Genomic DNA, 18,376 nt, shown 5'->3' with positions numbered 1-18,376 from the left:
AGGAGGGAGGAGGAAACTTTTTTTTTTTTTTTTAATGTATTTGGTTGCCTATGTTTGGTGGAATAGTGAAGGGCTATGGCTTAAGGTTGTGCCCCAGGCAGCTGAAGCTTCGGTAGTTGCCAGGAAAAAGAACCGCGAGCTCCCCTTACTTCTGCAGCAGGTTCGGGGGACGTAGCTGGGTTCCGAGAACCTGCTCTAGACTTTCTGATTAGCTTGCACAATATTCGCCACCACGATCACCTTTACCAAAGTAAAAGAGGCCCCCTCCCTCGCGGCCCCGCTCCTCCGTCAGCCCCCGCGTCCCTCCCCCGTCCAGCTCCGGGTGCCCGAGCATTAACTCATTCCCCCTGTCTGCCTCTGACACATCCTGCCACCGGGAATACTTGAGCAAGGCTTGCGCCGGGAGGGAACCCCAGACTGAGAGGACAAGCCCAGCCCCTCTAATATTTGTAATTGAAGTCCCCCCCTTTAGAAAGCGGTGTCAAAGCCCTGCGTCGGGGTCCCACAGGGCCGGGGGTGGGGATGAACCAGGCCGTGAGTTCGCTTTTAAGCCTACTGGTGATCATGCGCCCCGATTCCAAAGGGCTCCAACAAGGGAACTTGCAGTACATTACATAAGAAATGCAAATGCATCTGATTTGGGGAGTCGGATCCCAGGGGTTCCCGTCCCCGCGTCTCAGTCCGAGGCGACTGGGGGCGGCCGCGGAGCTGTGGGCGAGCAACCCAGGGGAGGCAGGCTGGAGGGCTGCATGGTGGTGGCGGCGGCGCTGGCGAGGAGGCTGGGCGCAGCCTTTCCCGGAACCGCTCACGCTGGCAGCCGGGAGTGTGTGGCGTCCCCTAGCTCCGTTCAGGGTGGAGAGGGACCCGGGGCCGGCTGTTTTTGTCTGGGGTTGTGTCTGAAGGAGGGAGCGGGCAGATCGGCCGTCCCGCAGTGGCAGCCCGGGCTCTGGAAGCTCCTGACGCTGGCACTGCGGTGCAGTAGATCATGGCTCTCCACGGCCTCCCTGACACCCTGGGCTCTGTCGGGGGCCGCACTGGCACCCAGAGCCCCAGCGACTGGGGCAGCAAGTGGCTGCTGCCCTCCAGCCTCCGAACCTTGCCAATGCAACGTAGCTGGGGTGGCGCGCTCCAAGGGGTCTGCCGCCTGCGGGTGCAGCGCGAGGCAGAGGAGGAGGAGGTGTGGGTGGGCGGGGACGGAGGCGGTGGGTGTGGAGGCTGAGACCGTTTGCGGCCACCATTCCTGCAGCAAAGGAGAAACTGCGAGTTGTTAGACAGTCTAAAAGGGCAGAGGCTCCTATGCTGGGGCGGAGAAGATTGCCCCCAGCTGGTACTTCGGGGTGGCAATTGAGGCTCTGGTAGTAGCCTCTGGCTGCTCCGTGGACTCCGTGCTGCAGTGGGCTCTGGGCTCTGCCCTGAGTCCTCCTCCCTGTGTTCTAGTTCTTACACCCTTTCTATTCACCCCCTCTGTTTCCTCCTCCTCCGTCCTTTTACCCTTCTCTCTTCTTAACTCCTCAGCGTTTAGCAACTCTGAAACGACACACCAACCTGAGAATTGCCCAAGGGGAAAACAGTGTTGTCACCTTTCCACCCGCATGTCTAATTCAGCTATGAAGTGTACCCCAAGATGTACTCCAAGCCCCCGACATCAAACCTAAAACTTGCTGACGCTTGGTTCATACAAAACCAACTTACATCTGCAACACTATCTCACAGCCTAATATGAAGACCCTTTTTGCAAGACTTCTCAAAGTGAGAAAGGCCAAGGGCTGCAGTGGGAAGGGCAGGGGTGACTGCTTTACACTGCAAAAATAGTGGTCTTTTGAACCCTTCTTGTGTCTTTCTGTGAAAAGATTTAACTCTCTTCTGAGAAAGGAATAGTGCAAAAACATTTTTTATTTAGATGTGACCATTTGTCTTAGGGACCTTGAAGTCAGTCCTTCCATAGTACTGGAGAGTGGGAAATAATTTAGCACAGAACAGTAAGTTTCTTTGTAGGCCTGTATAATTTTTTTTGTAAACAATTGTACCGGAAACACTAAATTTCTCCCTATACACAAGTCACAATCTTATTACACTTCCTCCATCCCACCCACTTTCATCTCTCTGGAATAGTTTTTCCCCCCTTCCAAGGCATTTTTGGAAACTGTGGAACAAATGACAATTTATTTTTAGAACAATTCATTTTGCAGCTTATGAATGCTAAAGTATTTGGGTATGAATTGATGGGCTAACTCAAAGTGTATCTAAGAACATTACCAACTATTCTAATAGGATAATTTAGTGTTAGATAACCAGGGATATGAGTTCCAACCAGGGAGTTGGAGCATTTAGTATATATATATATAATATATTATACATATATATAATATATGTATAATATATTATACATATATATAATATATATATTTAAATGGGACATTAATGTGTCACATTATTTATCTTACCTTCTAAAAGTTTTAGCCTGTTAAGCTTGAATCAAACCCATGCCAAGCCATTCCCTTTCACTATTGTACTTCGTGAGTTCCATTCTCCTGCTAGTAACATAAAGCCTAAAATCTTTTGCAGGTTTTTGATCCCAAAATAGCAGTAGAACTAAAAAGTTAATTGGGTAATTAAAATGAAACAAACACTAAAATTCTTTTAACTGTTACAGCCAAAAGGAACAGATTGACTACTACCTATTATGTTATCTTAAATTTAAAAAGAGAACAATTAACTGGTTTCAAACTAAGAAACTTGGGAGAATACTGCCAAATACCAGTGAATTTGGTGTAAAGCACCTATTCTTATTTCAGAGATAAATAATAGGTTAATTTTCCTTCCTATATCTTTGGAAGTTATGAAATAATTTACTGATTATTTCCAATTCGTTAAACTGTCAACAAGTGTAGGTGGTTCAAGCGTTCGTGGAATTTCAGAGCACCGCTATATAATCAAGTTGGTGTGAAAATAAGCAGAAAATAGAGTTACGAATTTAAGGACAAAGTTATTCATCTACCCAAAAGTTATTGATTAGCTCATTATTAATACTTATATAAGAGGTCTTCATTAAATAGTGTTTTGGGCTTGTTTTATGTAAAATTTAACTGGAAGAGAACATGAAAAATGTGTTTGCACAATATATGCTTTTTAAAATAAATTCCAATAGCTTAAAAGTCCTGGATATAAAGTAAATTTGCTATCTTCATTAAAACACCCAGTCTAACAACTATTATCAGAGAACACACACACACACACACACACACACACACACACTCTTAAATGTCCTACTTTCCTAGCAGAGCAACAGCTATGCATTTAGAATAAATGTTACCTGCTTCAACTTTCACTGTAGGAGTCAGGCAAGGTGACTTTATTTTAGGCAAATCATTAAATAGGGAATACTAAGTCCAAGGCATTTATTTTGCTTGAAGGAGGCTTCATAGGTTTCTTTAAACCAGTACGATAGTTTGGATTGACCAATGTATATAATAGGCCCGTTCTGGAAATAATCTAGGTCACTGCACTTTAAGCCAAGGGTACTAAGGAAAGAAGTGTGGTTGGAAAAAGAAAATCCACAATAAACATAAATACTAAGGTCATGTCATTGCTGTCTCTTCAGGCACATAATGTAAAACAAGCAAAGGAAGCCACAGACCCTCAAATAGATACACCCACTCAACCACACACAGGATATCCCCAAACTTCCATGGCTTGGTAGGATTTTGGAAAACACAGATTTTAAGATAAATCATAATCTAAGAGGATTTTATTGAGTACAAATGTCAGTGCCCAGTGTTAGTACGAAGCAGATGCCCTAGACCTAGTTCTGCACAGCACACTGAGAACATTCCATCAATTCTCTTTTTCTGAACTCAGTCTCCCGCTCTGTCGTGTAACTTTGAGGTGGAACATGCAGGGCTTGGTAGGACCCATGATCACTTTCTATTTCCTACTTGTCTGGCTGCCTTTCAGCTCTGCTTTTGCCTTTCACTAAGCTGTTTTAGGTGCCAAAACACCTGGTATGCCACTGTTACTCATTTAAATATACGTTTTTTTAAAAAGCTACTTGCTTTACATCTAGGGCTGTCATGGTGTTTGGAAGTGAGAAAATAGGAAGAGAGGGAAGAAGAGTGAGCACTTTTTACTCCTCCTCCTTCTCAGCCTACCGACTCATCCTAGGTTCCAGTAGAGCTGGGTGAGCCACAAATGGGCCACAACCTCTGCATGTCTAAACACTGAGTATATTTCAAATGAAAACATCAAATTCAGACTGCACGTCTGGAACAGCAAATAGATGTAAGCTGCTTCTTCTAAGACGCTTGGCTGTAGAGTGGGATTCAATGTAGTATTAGTTGGCCTTAGACTCCATCCAGGAAGCTTATTTACTGAGGTAACAAAATGGGTTTTGTAGAGCAGTGCCACTCCATGAACCAAAGGATGGCATTTTAGGTAGGCTTCGGAGTACTGCCTTGTTGGGAGAGTAGATTTTTCTTTTTTGAAATGTATATCCCAGTTAATAAGTGTAAAATTCAATGCATGATAATCTAAACTTAGTTTTAACAATGAAGATGACTTTGGCTGTACAACTTGTTCTCATCTTAGACAGCATCCATAACTGAGAAAATTTGTTCATATGATGCAGTACTTTCTGAAAGTGCTAAAGCTAATTCTATACTATACTTCACGTTTCCTACAATGAACCATTCCTTTAAAATGTTCGAACCCAGTCTTCCATGTTTTAGCAACACAAACATTGGAGACTTTTGTGAAGTGTTTTTATACATATGGTAACAAGGACAACAACCAATGTTTTCACTCCTTTGCACATTTTGGCATCATACCTCACTCAAATTGACTCATACGCCTTCTATAAATACCACGTAGATGTCTCAAAATGGAAGCATTTATTCAAAATAGTGTCTTTTGCCTTAAGGGGAAACAGTTGGGCTGTTTGAACGTCTAACAGGAGCTCTTCTCTTCAGTGTTAAACAAGTCATTGCACTGTGCCTATATTTTTAATAAAACCTTTGAGCCCAACTCAGTATTACCTCCAGGAGGGACTGTGGAGGTAATACTATTTACCTCCTGTAAATAGGGACAGGGAAACACCTATTTACACATCTGCCTGCTCACTGCCATAGTCTGTGTGGTGTTCCTTAGGACTTGTGTACCAGGTACAAGATTTAGTTATGTGTTGAACCCGGGTACTGAAGGGCATGGAGTTTTCTGAGGGAGACTTCTCAGCTTCCCGTATACCTCTAGAGATGCAATAGCTCTTTTGTATCAAGACCAACTATGTCCTGATGTTTTCCCTGTGTAGTTCTCTAGCTGCCACTATTTTTTTTACTTTGGTCAGAATGTAAAAGGTAGGATGATGAAGAGAAGGGAACAAAAGGAGGGATCCTTAGTGACTTCCTAAACTTGAAGGCAAAAAGGATGAATGTCGCAGACATGTTTTATAGGGAACAGTGAAGTTCTTGTTTGATTAATCTGGTAACCTCATGTAAGAAAGTCACCCAACAACTGCTGGGCACCACTGCCTTTGTCACTGTCTCTTGACAAAAACTCTGTTCACGACATATGGTAGGTTTTCAATACACTTTAATAAAATAGTGAAAAATAGGTATCTCTAGGATAGTGAACTATGGGGCTACAAAGGGCAGGACGATACATTTTACTTGGTTAAATTCGCTTAATGCTTACTCCTTTCTCAAAGCGCCAACCAAGAATTTGGCTACTAAATAAAGAAAAAAGCTGTTAGTGGCTCTTTATCCGCCACGATAGGGTGCTCTGAAACCCGGTCCTGCAGACATTCCCTTGGCCCACATTTTATAGCTTCCTTCTCAGTCTCAAGGCCTGTAGTCTACTGTTCACACTCGAGCCTCTTGCAAAATACACAAGCTCAAAAGCTCATGGCGTTCTCCCCATCTGGCATTCTCGGCCTTAGAATAGCAAACGTTAGGGCACCATTAGGTTCATAGTTGCCAGACCCTTCATTTTCTTTTTTAATCTTTAATTTTCTTCTTAACAAGGAAGACATTCTGCAAAAAATAAACTCCCTCTTTTGAGCTCCTTTCTCTGAAGATGGTAACTGGAACTCTCATTAGTAAAGAACCTCGAGTTTCAGTTGCTTTGGACGGAGTTTCTCGCTTAGTATTTTGCTCTTTGGCAGTTTGAAAAGCAGTAATCTTCCAACTTCGCAGCTCCCTGCACTCGCGCCTACCACCCTGATCTATTTGGCTTTCTCCTTTTTGGAGCCACTTTAAAAGGTGCAGGGTGCTGGGCCGCTGTGGCCTCGGGCTGAGAAGCGGGGAGTTGGTGTCCGGGACCAGAAAGTTTGGCAGAAGCCACGGCTCTGGGCCCAGGCCCCGGGCTTCCAGAGAAGTGTGTCATTATTTGTTTTCTGCAAAGCCGCGAGCGGGCCCACGCTGCAGCTCTGCCTCCAGGCGTGGAACCCCTCGGTAATCCGGGTGAAGCTGGGTTCCGAGTGTGGACTGCTTCGGCTCTGAAGAGGAGGGAGCCCAACGGGCCAGGCAAGGGCTTCCTCCTGGCTTTACCCATTGGCCCAGAGTCCCCGGTCCCGCCGCCGCTGCCCTCTGCTCACGGGGACCGGCCATCACCGCGCTCCCAGCCTCGGCTCGCCGGGGGCTCCGCTACGCAATGCGGCGGAAGCGGCCCGTTGGAGCCGCCGTAGCGCGGGAAGTTTCCGTTGCCACGGAGATGACCTCTGACCCTAGGGCGTCTCTGGGACCCGGCAGCTTGTGCTGTTGTTGCTATGGAAACCATGGCGGCCGGAAGCCGCCGCGCGGGAGAGACTTGGGGCGCGGGTCGGGGCTAGGGCTCCTGCCCTGGCAGAGATCTTCGCTCTTCCGTGGTGGCCGGGGACCGGGCAGTGAGCGGCCGGCTCTGCCGCCCGCGGGGCGCGGGTTTGCAAGGTCACTCCTCCGGCGTTGACGCGGGGGCACCCCATGTGCACTGCTGGACCTGAGGGATGGGAAAGCCACAGGTGGCTGCCTCGGCCCTCCCGGTCTGGCCTCCCGCTAGCGAGCGCCAGCTCTGGACCCGAGACCCATCTGAAGGAAAGGGAAGGGAGCTGGCGTTGCTGGTGATTCTGCCCAAGCTCAGGACTGGGAGAGAACGAGCCAAGTTCTGGTCTCAGCTTACACACTAGCTACTGGGAGACCCTGGGCGGGTCCTGAAGTTTTCTGGGCTTCAGTCCCCTCGGCTACTACAAGAAGGATATTGATTAGAGTAATCCCAGATCAGCCCCAGCTCTAATATTCTAGGTTCCCATAACGTTCACACCCAGTCCTGATTGTAAGTAAACTTCCCTCACCCCTTCCCTGTATCTCTCCCGGACTATGTTAACTATATATTTAAATTGTACTCTAAATTCAGAGACTATCAGAGATAAGAGGCTGACCTTAGCGATCACAAACAACCTGTTCCTTTTACAGGTGTGGCAACTCCTTCCCAGTGGAGGAAGCGACTGTTCCAAGAGCCAGTTTTGGAATTGTAGGCACAAACACAGGTAGAAGCTTTGAGCCTTGGGTGAAGAAACGCGTATTTTACTGGTGACACTAGGAAGAGCTCCTCATGCGCTTCATAGAATTGTGTGGTTGGTGCTGAAATAGATGGCATTCCATTTATCCATTATATTCCCCAGATACCTTTTCCTTAGACAGTTTTAAGATTTTCGGGGTAGGGGAGGGTATCTTCACTAGTTTATTTTTCCTTCTCTCATATCCATGCTATTGGGAAAAATCTTTCTTAAATCTTTTTTATAAACCTCATTTGTAAATTAAGAAGTTGAAAAAGATTATTTTCAGAGTTTATTACAACTCTGAAATTTATGAATTATTTCTTTTAGGTCCACGTGCTTTTTATCACTTTTTCAGTAACTACAATCTCAAAAAAACAAAAAACAAAACTTAGTAAACACTTAAAAAGTGCTGCTGTGTTTGAACTGTTGATGCTGGAGATACAGGGGTGAAGAAGAGTTCTTCCTTCAAGGAATTAGCAGGAAAGACAAAAGACAGGATCAATTATGATGTGGTGAACAATTCTGTGTAGGTGGACCAAGGTGCTATAGGGCCAAGGAAGAGGGGCATGGAAAGGTTTCTGGAGGGAATAAAACTCAGACTGAGTCATGAAGAATGACTAAGAGTTAGCCACGTGGTAAAGGCACTGGTTAGGCTGTCAAGGAAGAGAAAGAAGCATACTTTAAGCTTTGGGGGCGTCAAAGATTGTGGTGCAGACCGAGAATATCAAGTACAACTGAGAAATAGAGGGTGTTTCTAGGGAGTGGCAGGTAGTGAGTGGGGTTGCAAGGTAGTGAGGCACAGATCGTGAGCTCTCTTCTGTGTCATGATCATATCTACCCTTTAGACAACCATTATGACTACAGCGTGGAAAACAGCTCTGGGTTGGGCAAGGTTGAAGGTGGAAAGACCAGGGAGGAAGAGCAGTGAGCAGTGGTGAGCGGTCCAGAATAAGGCAGTGACAGGCACTAGAGAGGAAGTGAAGTCCATCCATCTTAGTGGCCAGTTTGAATTTGGGAAGGAAGTTGAAGGAGGAGTCTGGAATTTTCTGATGACAGGTTTTTGATTTGGACAGTTCTGGTGAGCTAGTCTTCTGGCCATTTGCCAACAGAACACTTCCATCTTCTTGAGACATGGTTGGCTCTCTTCTGACTGTTTATATTGAGGGGCCGAGGTAGCTTTTAACAGCAAGTAGGAGACTTAGACAAGCTTCTCTTTCTAGATTAAAATTTAAATGGACAGTTCTGGGAGAGTTGCTGTGGGATAAAAAGTTCATCTTGATTTCAAACCCGAAAATCCTTAGGACTGGGAAAAAATGCTTTACAATAAAGATAAGCCAAAATGATTTTTTAAACGATTATGTACAATTCTTTGTCAATAGCAGATGTTTTTATGGACACAATACTTTGTTTAGTTTGAGGAGTCAAGTAGTGCAGTTAAAAGCCAAGTTTTCAGATTAACTATTCAGGTCTGGCAAGAAAAGAGAAGGAAGTATGAACTTTATTGAATTTACATATGTAAGTTTGCACACGTGCTTTTTTAGATAGGAATGAATGTAGTTAAAATGCCTTTTTTTCCTCCTGTAGCATTTTGTTGTCTGCACAATTACAGTGGATCACTAAAGTGTGTGGTAACCTTATCTGTAATGCTGCATCTTAAAGGTGTAGCTTGGGAGGGATTGTAATATCTGTTCTTTCCACTTCCTGTGTGGAGCACATGGTATAATATTGTACTTTAAGAAATATGAACATAAGAAGGCTTAAAGACTAAAATAAAAATCATATCTCATAATTGTAGTCCTTTTTGTTTCAACAGCCACTTATTTGTAGTCTGAAACTCATCTTCTTTAGTTGTATTGCTGCTGTATACCAGGTGTTGTAACTTAAGCAAAGAAAGGACCCTGTCTACTAGGAGACCTGAGTCAGTTTTCTACGTAAGCAGTCAGTAGTAACCATCATTTGGCCTTAGCATTTTATTGTTGGGACAAATTGAAAGCAGTAACACAATATGCTCTTTCCTCCTTCATTGCTAAATGACTTGATTTGTTTCCTGAGAAGTGATGTTTTACATTAACTTGATTATTTTTTCTTGTACCTTTAAAAATTTTTTCAACTCACGTGACAAGTAACATAAAATACCTCACATCTCAGACAAATAATAATGACTGTTAAATATTGGAAATACTTTTAATGAGATCAGTACTAAATGTTAGAGATATTTTAATGATGCAGTTAAGAAATTTGATATAGGATAAAAATTTTACATCATTATTGCTTATTATTCTCTCTTTTCTAGTTTTCTTTTAAAATGTTGGGAATAATTTTAAACAACACAGTACTGAGGCCATTCTGGTACATGTGTGGCAGATGTGACTCTGTATGGGGGATACTAACTGTGACATGAATGCTATAGTTAGTATGTGGTCTGATATGCAGCCATAAAGTCTGCCCAGCTTTGTCAGACCCCTTGCCCTTTGTTGTAGCAAAGTGCTTTTCCAGCACTGATATTTCATCCCTTTGTCTCCTTCTCCCTGTATTTGTACTATCCGATTCTAGATTTTGTCCTTTTACATATTTTTTAGTCATGTTTTTCAAAAATTTTGTCATCAACTTACTCTTCAGGCAAGATCAGGATTAGTATTCAATTGGATTTACCTCTTTTACATTCATTACATTAGGAAAATAGACCCAAAATAATAAAATAGTTGTCTGAGAGTAAATGAGAAACATCTGTCTGAACTTGAAACATTTACCCAAAATGATATTTATTTGGCTTAAGTTTTTTCTTTCTGTACTTCAAATTAACATGTAAAAGAACTGTAATGTGGATCTATTGCATTATTTGATTATATAATGAAATGACTTTTAGGGCATTGTAAATCTCTCACCTAGTTTTCCTGTTAACGAATGTATATTACACTTACTAGATTTTTAAAATTATATTACTCTTTTGCTTTAACAGAAATGTTCTGAATTATTTTGAATCCTGTGTTATTATTAGTTGATAACAACTAATCTTTAGAGAATGCTTCTATATACTAGGCACTCTACCTATACTATCTAATTTCATCTTTAAAATCACAGATAGGAAAATCTTTTATACTTCTGTTAAAAATTATGAAGCCCAAGCATGAAAAGATTAAGGAAGTTACTGGAGAGTACCTAGCTAGTAACTGAAAGATCTGAGTATAAAACCAAAACCAAATAATCTGACTCCAGAATACATACTCTTAAATCCCTAAATTGCAGCTACCGCTCTAGAAAGGATGTTGAACAGAATGCTTGTGAAAGTGATCAGTATTTCTCCTAATGTTTTTGTGAATTATTCTGTCCTGAAACTAAAAGGGACTGTGATATATTCACTGTTTAGCTATCTAGAATTTTTAATGCTTTCTTAGTGAGATATAATTTATATACATTAAAATGCACAGTCTTAACTTTATAGCTTGATGTATTCTAACAGTTGTGTGCATCATTGTAACCACTACCCTAGTTAAGATATGGAATATTCCTATCACCCGCCCCCAAAATTTTTCTTATTTCCATTCTGTTCCTACCCATCCCCACTCTGAGAAGCAACCGCCATTCTGATTTCTCTCCCCTTAGTTTGACCTATAGTAGAACTTCATATCATTAAATCATGAAGTCTTCACACTTTTGAGTTTGCCTTTTTCACTCAACATATTGTTTCCGGGATATGACATTGCATGTTAGACGTGGAGAATTCAACGTGGTAGCTTCTGTTTTATTTTTTAAACCGGAAACTCCTAACATCTAAAAATTTCAGGAACTACCAAGGGTCTCACAGTTTACCCAGCTTGCTAGTCTGCTGCAGTTACGTGATGCTGGCAGAAGACAGGGGACTCCTGGGTCAGAGACAGGGGATTTTATCACTCAGAGCATAGAAGACAGCATGAGCTTCATGTGTTTGTCAGTTCCCTGTATGTCCCAAAATCCTTTCAGGGGCAATGCTGAGTGTCTCAGGTGGATGCTTGCTCACAGCGGATTTGTGTCATTGCTCAGTGGTCTGATATGCAGCCATATCAGGAAATTCCCAATCTTTTAAGGGGCTTCTAGCAAAGCTGCCTAATCTTTCTCTGCAGGGAGGTGTTATCTTTATTATCCTGGTCAGGAAACAAATCTGTCCTCTAACCTGGAGGGAGGCACCATCTCTAGATGACAAGGTGGTTTGTTATGCAAATATTTTTGCAAGGACAGTCTGGTACAAAAGCTGTTAGAAGATGTGCAGTAATGCCATGAGAAAATTCTCATTTAAATCTATTTCTGCAAGGTAACTCTTTCCTCCTTTTCTATTTCTCTTGGCACTGCCATGCTTACTGCTCTGTTGATGTATTTACTCTTTAGAAAAATAACTGTTATTTGGAAATTATCTTAAAATCGATCATGAAGTTTTGAGAAGGTAGTATACATCCTATATGATAAACTTACCTGCATTTATTAAGTAATTAATATGTGATATGTTAACATTACATGTTAGTTACTGGGGGAAATTTAAAACATTCTATAAAGGTTTGGTCTTTGACCCACAAGTAATAAAACTAAATGTATGGAGAATACTAGATATGAGAAAGAATTCTGCTAGAAAACTCATCTAGGATGAAAGGGGAAGAAGGGAAAATCTTTTAGAGAAGCATGACCTAAGCTGACTCTTGCATGTGTGTTTCTATTGGTAGGAGAGATAAGCATATTCTTGGCAAGAGGAGTAATGTGAATGAAAGTCAAAGGCTGGGATTATTTATGGATAGAGTGAAAGGTACACGATTGGGAGTTATGGGAAGTTAATGGAATCATATTTTAGCGGCTTAGTGAAATCATATTTTGGGGTCCAAAAGCCCTGTAGAGGAGTTAGCTGGGATGTGGTGAAAATTAGTGAACTAGGGAACTTTTCCAAAAAGAGAAACGACATGATTGAGAATGGCTCAATTATAATTGGGGTGTATAACTGATTGTGGGGAGGGGCAGTACTAGGAGGAAGGAGGGATTTTTGTACTAAGAAAGCAATAAAATGAAAATGTCCTTCTGTTAGTTCGAAATGGGAAACAGGAGCTTGGATGAAAGGATGGTTCTGGGTATGTAATATGAGCAGGAGAGAAATTGCTCAGTAATTAGGAAGGGATGAATCGAGGGCATACGTTGAGAAATTGTGGGCCAGGAAGGGCACTGCTTTCTTGGAACCTGGAAGGATGCGTGAAACAGAAGGTGTAAATGAGAGACATGGGAGTCACTGTGGACTGTGGTGCCTCATGGGAAAGTGGCCTCCATCGACTTTTGGAAGTCATAGATGGTTTGTTGAGAATGTGAGATAGGAAATCTAGTTAGCAGGTACATTTATGTTGTTGTTACATGTAGTTGATAGTTGTCTGAGCATACATCATACATCTTTCTATACAATTTGAGCCTACTTTGTAGTTTTAATTTTCTTATGCAATTTGGAGTCACTTTGCTAGCCCTGATGACGTTACTGGCTTTCTAAATAAGGGGAGAATGGCTTTGACTACCTTCTTCAAGATATACTGAACAACTTTGTAGTATTGACATACTCTTCTTAGCAGCATTTTATTTCCCTGCAAAATGATGTTTTCTACATTGAGTACACATGGACACAAAGAAGGGAACAACAGACCCCAGGGACTACTTGAGAGTGGAGAAAGAGAGGAGGATGAGGAGTTGAGGATCAAATACTACCTATGGCCTGGGCACGGTGGCTCGTGCCTGTAATCCCAGCACTTTGAGAGGCTGAGGCGTGTGGATCATGAGGTCAAGAGATCGAGACCATCCTGGCCAACGTGGTGAAACCCCGTCTTTACTAAAAATACAAAAATTAGCCGGGCGTGGTAGTACGCGCCTGTAGTCCCAGCTACAGGAGGCTGAGGCAGGAGAATCGCTTGAACCTGGGAGGCAGAGGTTGCAGTGAGCTGAGATTGTGCCACTGCACTCCAGCCTGGCGACAGAGCGAGAGTCCATCTCAAAAAAACCCAAAAACTCTCAAAAAACCAAACAAAAAAAACCTGCCTATTGGGTACTATGCTTATTACTTGGATGAGAAAATAATCTGTACACCAAACCCCTGTAATACACTATTTACCTACATAACAAACCTGCACATGCACCCCTGAACCTAAAAGAAAAGTTTAAAAATATAAAAATAAATGATGATGTTTTCTAGTAAAGCCCTGCAACTAAGAAGGACTGAAAATGTCATAGGCTATTTGGATATAAGGACTTTTTTTTTTTTTACCAGTTTGGACCATAATTTTTTCTGTAAGAATTCCAGCATGCTGCTGTGGCTCTAGTGTTGATCATATGTTTCAGTAACCTTTATGATCATTGCTTAGAGGAGATACACATTAAGGAACAGTTGGCTAAAAGCACAACTTTTAGAAATAATTTTTGCTTTCCTTACTCTTTTCTGTTATAAAATTTGAATTGTGTTTCAAGGGGTCAGTATCTGGCTCCTGGATGTTTGAATGCTTAAGAATGACACAAAATTTATAAAGTGATATTTTAAGGAAGGTAACTTTTGTGAAAATGAGAGCAACTAAATTCTCAATGGCTATTCAAATTTTATAAAAATGTAACTAATAATGCCTTATTCTCAGCAGTTGCAATTTCTTTGATTTAAAACTAGGATCCTTATTGGAAATCATGGTTTATAAGACTGGTATTTATATGGCCACAAGCATGATTCATACAAGAAGGGGAAGGGTCCATTTTAGGTGGTGATAGCAGTAGTAGACATACTGTGGTGGGAGCAAATTGGCAGCACAAACCTGAATTCTGTCATTTTAGTGGGTGAGTGAGTAGTGATTTAATCAAAGTTTTCGCAAATGAGTGCGAATGCAATAGACAGCTGCACAGTACTAAATCCTGCAGCATTAAATAAAAGGTTTGAATTTTGTATGAACATAACTTTGAATGAAAAAGTAAAACGTACACCCTTTCCATGTAGAGGTGCCACTTTGGAGTCACGAACAAATCTGTGTCATATGGAAATGTGCACAGTTTCCTACCCAGCCTCTCTGGTGCCAACTAACTTGTATTTGTGAGAGCCTGAGGAAAGGAAGTCAGGGTCATTCAGTTCACTCTGTGTCTTACAACTTTACTCTCGCTTTTGTTATTGAAAGCAGAAGGACGCATTATGTCTGCATATCTTGATAACAGTTTTTGCCTGACAATGCTTTTTCCTTTTAGTGTTACAGTTTTAATGTAAGACAAATCTTTGACCATTTTTTATGTATCCTTTCAAATTTATAATTGGTAGAAATACTTTTAAATATTATTGTAGGGGCCAGGCACGATGGCTGACACCTGTAATCCCAGCACTTTGGGAGGCTGAGGCGGGCAGATCACTTGAGGTCAGGGGTTCGAGACCAGCCTGGCAGACATGGCAAACCCCATCTCTACTAAAGATATAAAAATTAGCCTGGCTTGGTGGCACATGCCTATAATCCCAGCCACTCGGGAAGCTGAGGCAGGAGAATCGCTTGGACCCAGGAGGCAGAGGTTGCCGTGAGCTGAGATTGCTCCACTGCACTCCAGCCTGGGAGACAGCAAGACTCCGTTTCAAAAAAAAAAAAAAAAATTACTGTATATTTTGTTGGGAGCTATTCTTATCTCCCTCCCCTTTAGAATTACAAGAAAATTAAGGAAAATAATAAGAGTTAGTACTGTTAATAAATATGCCAGTGTAAGTTCAAGGAACTTCAAAAATTGTGTAAAAGTGACGTTCGGGTAAAACACATCATATTTATTTCCTAAACGCTATATTACATTATGGCAAAATTGCTGTATTTTAAGCTGCTAAATAGTGAAATACTGCTTTAACACAGTACTTCACAGGTTAAATTTTGGTTTGAGTTTTCCCAATTTGAAAGGCAAATGCAAAGCAAGTTGAATGTATTTATGGGTGTGTATGTATGCCAGACATTTAGCTTGGGACAAAATTTTAAGTGTTTGTGCACTTACCCCATCTGTTGGCCATTAGAATCTTTCACCCAAGAGAGCTACTCAGAAAGGATTGATATTAATAGTAATTTGAAGACAGAAATAAATAGCTTAGAAGTGGGTTCAGTACAAAAATAACTTTTTGTGTTTTAAATTTGTGATTTTGAAAATAAAAAATGATATTTCATATCCACATCAGTTCATTTCATGGCTTTCAAGTAGCTTTTGTTGAGATTATTTTAAATTAAAATTTAGATGCTGAGATCTACAGAATAGGATGTAATTGAAGAACAAGACATTTTTAAGTATGTCTGTTTCCTGTATCAGGTTTACTAGTCAGGCATCTTGGTTATTGGTATTTATTCATTGGTACAGTATAACCAGCTATTACTCACTTCTTCTCACAAGTAAGTAAGCCACATAGATAACTTAGAAGTAAGTGTTGGAATCTCCAAATGTGTGGTATATTTAAGTTACATTATAGGTTCTTCTATAGGTTCAGGGTTGTCTGATACCATGATTTTTCTGTATACTAGCAGGTATTAGAAGAAAGGCAGAAAATAAGATGCAAAAGAAAAAATATGTAGTCAGTAAGTCTTTAGGCTATTCAAAACTTCACAGGGAGGAAACGAAAAATGTTCTGAATAATTCTGTTGGCTGCTGTCTCCATATGGTCATTGCAGGAGTTTTAACATATTGTATATCATTGATTTCTATTGTATGTGGTTAGACATACTTGACAATAGTTGCCAATACTTTTACCTTATAGTCTCCTAAGGACTGCTATGACTCTTTCATATCTCCTTATTAATCTTTTATGTAAAAGAACAAAAGGTGAAAATCTCTGGTGTAGGTGCTGTCCTGCATTATTTTTTGTTTATTTTGTTTGTTTTTAGTTTTCCTTTAGATACTTTGTAAGCAGGGAGGAGATTCAAAGGTTTTGATTCCAAGACTTCCTTAAAAATTAATCAACTTGTGATGACTTTGAGAGCTGATCTCCAAGTTGATCAGAAGCGATGGTTTAATAAAACAGTAAATAAAATATGTAGACTGTGGCATGTATCTGTAAGGGTAACATTTAACAGTTTTTTTCTGATTAGTATTGTAGGGTATAGTAATATCATAGAGTAATCTTTCATTTTTGTGGCTCTGATGCTATAGGGCTCAAGAGGAGGGCATGGCAGGCTTCCTGCAGGGCATAAAATTCTGACTGACTCACAAAGAATGATTGAGGATTAGTCGGGTAGGAAAGGCACAAGGTAATTGTTCAAGAAAGAGAAAACAGTAAACCTTAAACATTTTTAGGGGCATGAGAGAGTGTGGTGAGTACCAAGAATGACAAGTATACATAAATGAGGGGTAGGAATTTGAGTTGATTTGCCTTCCAGTAGACATAATGATATGTGAAATCTGAGAGTTTTACCTTATCAAGAATATTTATCCTTTGTACCTCCCAAATATACCTCTAGTAGTTCTTTGTCGTGTAATACAAGAGACAGATTTGCAGCCATTTTTTAATTTGCCACACATGATAGATAATATTCTCATGTCTAATGCAGTTTTATAAATATTTTTTCCTACCCACAAGTTTTAACTTCCCTTTTTTGCTACATCTCAAAAAAAAATTATAAATCATGTAACAAAAATGCTACTAGAAAAATAGTTTTGAATACATTTTGATTATAGAAAAAACAAACATCGAAAAACACTGGAACTTTTTTATTATTAACAAGTTACTTGAATAACATCTTGCGTCTGATCATGGCATGTGAGTAATTGGAACACCATGACTGAGAACTGATATTACATTTTAACATATGAGAGTTGGTCTCCTTTTAAAAAAGATATTAAAATTTTTTGTAACATTTTTAATGTGTGATACCCCATTTCAGATAGTTGATTTAACACCCAACCCTTCCTGAATTCCTTCTACATGAAGGACAGTGCGCTTGGCCCCATGGGTGATACATGAATCAGACAGGGTCTTAATCTTTCCAAGGGGATTAGAGGGCACTGGAAAGTTGGATAAAAATGAAGAATTGCTGGGGATGGTCAATCCTGGAGCTAAAGCAGTGATTGATAGAGGTGGAGGAATAAACGGATCTATCCTCATTCCCCTTTTTTCTCCCATTCCCTTTCTCTCCTTGTCACTGCCAGTCATGACAGGAGATTCTACTCATTGGACCAGATTAGGAATAGATTTGGACTGGAATATTTCCAAACAGAATGAAGAGTACACGGCTGTCCTTAGATAGCATTTGATAAGTTGGGTACATTTTTAAGTTGAAAAGATAGTAATATGTTGAAAATAGTAATAGCTATTACTTCTACAAAGTAGGTTATGACTGGAAATTGGTTTATTGTCCAACAAAGCTGATTGACAATGCTTTTAGGGCCTTTGTGCATTTTTTCTTTTAAATATGCTTACTTCACCACAAATAAACATATTTGTCTAATGAATAATAACACAACTTCAAAGAACTTTTTTGTTATTTAAGAAATCTAAAATAATTGATATAACAATTATTTTTATAACATATTTGTTATGTAAGAAATCTAAAATAATTGGTATAATTGATCACAATTATAGTTGTAATTGCATTTCTTAAGCCCAGATTGAGTTATAAATCTCACTTTTGTAACAGCTTTATTGAAATATAATTCATATACCATAAAATTTACCCTTTTAAAGTATACAATTCAATAGTTTTTAGTATATTCACATAGTTGTGCGACCATTACCACTATCCAATTCTAGAATATTTTCATCAACTTAAAAAAGAAATCCCATACCTATTAGCAGTAACTCTCTATTTCCCCATTCCTTATCCCCTGGCAACCACTGATATGCTTTCTATGTCTTATGAATTTGCTTATTCTAGATATTTC

The 18,376-nt window shown here is 40.5% G+C and overlaps 1 protein-coding gene across 1 annotated transcript in view; it reads left to right on the top strand.

The window, feature by feature from the left end:
- Positions 1–18,376, top strand: part of FGF14 (fibroblast growth factor 14) — a 693,562-nt gene that overhangs the window by 806 nt on the left and 674,380 nt on the right. The gene's annotated exons all lie outside the window — the stretch shown is intronic.

This window comes from Pan troglodytes, chromosome 14 (assembly GCF_028858775.2).
Source record: "Pan troglodytes isolate AG18354 chromosome 14, NHGRI_mPanTro3-v2.0_pri, whole genome shotgun sequence".
NCBI classification, from domain to species: Eukaryota; Metazoa; Chordata; class Mammalia; order Primates; family Hominidae; genus Pan; species Pan troglodytes.
The sequence above is the reverse complement of the archived record's forward strand: the minus strand, read 5'-3'. Positions and strand labels throughout refer to the sequence as shown.